We start from the raw sequence: 4,877 nt of genomic DNA, 5'->3' as shown, positions 1-4,877 counted from the left end.
CCCTTGGATGACCTGGGCCTGCTGCTTCTTCCGATTGTCATTTCTATCGTGGATTGGCTCCCTTGGGTTTTGAACCGTTCTGCTTCTTCTTCTCTTTTTTCCTTGCGGGATTTCCTTCCGGGTCGTTTTAATGGTCTCTCAAAGAGCTCTTCCTCTGAGGACTCAGAGCTTTCGACTAGCTTTTTCTTTATGATTTCTGCATAGGTGGGGTTAGAGGGACTGCCTTGGATGTCTCCCCCTCCCTCTTTGCTTGCAGGAGGGGTTTCCTCATGGTTCTCTTTTTCCTGTTCTTTGTTCGGTGGATCAGGTTGTGACTCCTCAGTTCCTTTTGCGTTTTCTCCCTCTTCCTGAGATGGGATGTTGTTGTTTTTGTCCCCTGATGCTGCGCTTTTTCCTGCATCTTTCTTTGCTTGGGTTGTTCTCTGGACTAAGGTCCATTGATCTCCATTCTGTTTTTCAGGCTGTTCCTCCGCTTTCTTCTTGCAGTGCTTGGCAAAGTGACCGTAGCCATGACAATGTCTGCATTTAAAGGGGAGCTGTTCATAGTCGAGCTCTTGGATGTGCGTCCACCCTGCCACCGAGAGCTTGATCGCTTCAGGCAATCCTTCTTCAAGGTCCACTTCGACGCAGATACGCGCACAGGAATATTGGTCTCTTCTAACAGCCTGATCTATGTATTTACCTAGTGCGTTCCCAATGGTCTGAAACGATTTTTGATTCCAGCAATGAAGGGGAAGATGGGGGAGCCTTACCCACACCGGCACAGCAGATGGGACGTCTTGAGAGGGATCAAAGTCTGGGTTCCATTGATTTAAATACAGTCCCTGCGGCCCCATGAAGTAGGGACCGTTTCTGAATATTAAACTTCTGTCTTCGTTGTTTTCGAAAACAAAAACGAAGTACCCTTTGCCAACAAAATAACTCTTCACTCCATCTTTTATCAGAGGTTTCCAGTTTCTCTGGGTCCATTCCTCCACGAATTTGGGGGAGGGCCATAGGCCTGTAAACTGGCCTATGAGGCCTCTTTCTGCCAAATTCAGAGCCGCTTTGCAGGTGTCCTCCTCTGGCAGGGCAACAGAGGGTATCTTCTCCATTCTTTTGATAAATTTCTGTTGTGATGTAGAAGGAGGGCGATTTGTCCCATTTGCAATCAAATTTCTGAACGCTGCGACTTCAGGGGGCGGATCCGCTGGGGGGGCAGAGCTCTCAGGAGTCTCCATCCGGCTGCAGAGTGGAGGGCGAGGCTGTGCGCAGGGGCGCAACAGCCTGGGTGGCGCTGTAGGTCGCAGAACCCTAGCTTGAGAGCAGAGGAGCCGGCCGCGCGCGCAGAGAAAAAAAATGAGACAGAATTTGAACTCAAATTTTTAAATATTTATATCAAATTTTAAATTAAAATTAATTAGAAAAATATTTTATAAAAAATCATTTTATTTATAAATTAAACTATAATCTTTATATAATTTTATTATCTTACTTTTTAAAATTATTAAATTTATTTTATGTATTCAAAAATTGAAAAATTATAATGTCACTAAAATTATATTAAAAAAATGAATATATATATATATATATATATATATTTATTTATTTATTTTAAATTTAAATAATTAAATGAGTAGTTCACTTTTATTCTAAATCAAGCCTTTCACTATTAAAATGATCACCCAACTATTTTATATTAGAAAGACACACTAAATTATTTAAATATAATTGTTTTAATTGGTATTTTAAAATAGACATGGGATTTGAACCTGAACATGTAAAATACATATAGCGTTATTTATGTTCACATATAAGTGCATCAACGACAACTTTTTATGAATATTTAATATTTACTCCTTTGAACACCAACTTTCATGTACATTTAATGTTTGCTACCTTTTTTTCGTTGTGGTGGGGCATTTGAGATCAAACCATCTAGTTGGTATAATGTGTGACTTAATGTTTGAGAAATGATATATTTATTTTTACGGTGTAAGGCATTATCTTCTGAAAAGAACTCCCTTCCATGCCATTGTGTCTCGACCTACGCCGTTAAATGGATTGTTAGATGATTAAATAATCTTCAGCCATTAGATCATTAGTGAAGAACATTAGAAAATTGCGCTTGGAAGGTACCAGGCGAGCAGGTGATCATTTGTGAAGATAGGCAGTTGAGAATATTGCACTTGGAAGGATCTGGAGACTGCGTTCATGACGTTTTTTGGCCTGTGCCTCCCCGACTTTGAGACAGTTGTGCCATTAATCTCTGATTTTGAGCACATGATAAGCCTGTCTTTTATGAGTAGCACCATCTAACACTCTGCAACAGAGTCGCTCGCCCAAGAAACACTGCAACAGAGTCGCTCACCATGAGGTCTGAAGCGACATAGGGAAATTTTATGGGTATATCGAAGTGGGTGGCAGTATTCATACCATTTTTGGTTTGGATTCTCATATTTTTTGAGCCCAATCCCTAGTTCGCAAATTTTTGTATTTTTCTTCCTGTTTTCTAATTCGAGTTCTCACATTTTCGTATTTCTGTCTTCTTTTCGTATCTCTGTCTTTTTGTCTGATTTGGGTCAGCAGCAGTTTTTGGTGTGGGAAGAAAACTTTTGAAGATGAATATCAAGTCGTAAATTCCTTATTTCAAGCTTGCATTTGAGCGTTTCTGTATACATGTTAAAGGGAGGGCAGTCTTGGACGAGTTGGAGAAGAATATACCCCATCGGAATGGTCTTCTTTGTATGTATTTCAATATTGAGGACCAGGCCCTGAATCAGATTTGTTAGGGGCATTTCCAGCGAAATTGTGGAAAAGGGTTTCATCCAGATTCGAACTCAAGACCTCCAAGATGATGCACATGATGTTTTATTGCGGGAGACAGATGATATATTGTTGTTTTCTTTTGATGCTTTCGGTTGCGGGAGACGTGACCTTACTATTCGACGGCTAGAAGACTCAATCATGGTTTGGTTACTTGCTTACCCTTGTTGCTGTTTGTTTGTTTTTTTTTTTTTGCTTATTTTTTTCATGAGTATATTGTCAATCTATAGTCTCGTTTCAAGGGGATTTTGAGTGGTAAAGTTGCCTCAGACCTCAATGCTTCTCTGATTGGAAGAAACCCTAGAGCACTTGGATTTAGGGTCATGGAATCGGCCCTTTTTTGTCTGAATGCAGGGTTGGGATATTTGCTTATGTTCGCGGCGATGTCTTTCAATGGGGGTTTTTATAGCTGTGATTCTGGGATTTGTTGTTGGGTATTTCTTCTTCAGAAGCCATGGGGAAGTCGAAGAAGAAAACACTGAAAGTCCATGTGAGTGCTTGTGAACTTCATGACCATTGTATATTTTTGTTTTCTTTTGATGCTTTCGGTTGTGGGAGACAGGTTGAGAAAACTGACCAGAACAATGTTCCCAGAAAAAATTAAAAATAAGAATGCTTACTACACTGCTTTTCAAACATTTACCAATAATATTCCCTGTTGAATTTTGTCTTGCAAGCATCCCCTTAGGTTTTATTATTCTCTTTTTACTAGAATTCAGGATACTTTAGGCACTTTTCACTAAGATATTACCAAACAGTCTGCTACTAACCCCATTGACCCCATCTCATTAAAATATATGAATCCTTGCACTGTTTGTACATTGGTTGGCTTCATGTTCTGAACTGTTCAAAGGAGAATACTTGCATACTTTTCTGGAATATTAACCTACTAACTTTGTGATTATGATCTTTTTCTTTATTCACGTTCACTTTAATTAAACCAATGTTTATATGAAAAGAATTTGTGGGCCTTCATTGGAGACAAATTACCTATATTGCTTTCTTATACTTGTTTAAGCTTAAACACTAGCACTGCTCCGTGCATTATCTTATATGATTTTGTTTGATGATGCAGTAGGTTCAAGAGTATTTTGTGAATTATATGATGAATGACAGCTTGGGAATGATAGCCAATTCTCATACTGCATTTTCTGACCAAGAGCCGAGTATGGCTCAGAGTGCAAGTTGTCTACAGTTAGCCGAGTTATTTTCAAAAGCAGTTGATTTTCCGAAAACTAGTATTCCTGCGCAGGTTCCTGCCAATTTACACCAAAAAGAATTTCTTGATTTCATGGAGAAAGAGGATAAACCAACATATGAATCAAAATGTGTACAAGCATCACAGACTCTTTGTATAAGCTCATTCACAGAGGAAGTTGTTCGGAAGGCATATGACAATAATTTGGAGGTGGAGGGATTTGAAATCTACCTCAGTGAAGCTCTAGTGCACAAAAAATGGTATGGCTGTAAGTTGGCATCATTGATGGATTATTATGGGTTGCAGAGATTATCAGTGGAAACATCGTAACTTTGTCAATATTCCATGGTAATAGGAAGCATAGAGATCTAAAGGAAACCATCATGTATGCAGTAAGGTCTCTCAGAACACTGCAGGGGGTGGTTTGAAAACGGCTATGATGATTACCAGAACACTGCAACTAGCTCTGCTGACAAGCAAAGTGCCAGGGCATCAACTTGGTATCATGTAACATATCACCCAAATTATTGGGGCCGTGCAAATTTGAAAGGATCTGGTACTAGCGATCCCCATTTTATAAGTTTTGCGTGGGTGATATATGACAAACTACTTAGCATCAAACGCAAGAGGCTTACTCGTGTTATTAACACGAAATAAGAGGCTACAGTTAATAAATTGTGCCATTTAATCATGTGGGCAAGTTGATTATATTGTTTCAAGAAACCTCAAAGGGATGGAGCCCTTGGAAGTCATCTCTATTCAGCTCGAGAATCATAAAACCGTGCCTATAAAATGCATTGTTTCACTGTGAGATGTGAAGTGGGTGGTCTCCAAGACAGCTAATATGGTTACTTGTGTTTACGTTTCAGGGTTT

The 4,877-nt window shown here is 39.4% G+C and overlaps 1 pseudogene; it reads left to right on the top strand.

The window, feature by feature from the left end:
• Window positions 1–3,910: 3,910 nt before the first annotated feature.
• On the top strand, window positions 3,911–4,333 carry LOC149200887 (putative RNA-dependent RNA polymerase 1 pseudogene; annotated as a pseudogene).
• The last annotated feature ends 544 nt before the right edge of the window (window positions 4,334–4,877 follow it).

This window comes from Pinus tabuliformis, chromosome 2_1 (genome assembly GCF_031772625.1).
Source record: "Pinus tabuliformis cultivar Carrire ecotype Pingquan chromosome 2_1, CPIR1, whole genome shotgun sequence".
In the NCBI taxonomy this organism is placed as follows: domain Eukaryota; kingdom Viridiplantae; phylum Streptophyta; class Pinopsida; order Pinales; family Pinaceae; genus Pinus; species Pinus tabuliformis.
The sequence above is the reverse complement of the archived record's forward strand: the minus strand, read 5'-3'. Positions and strand labels throughout refer to the sequence as shown.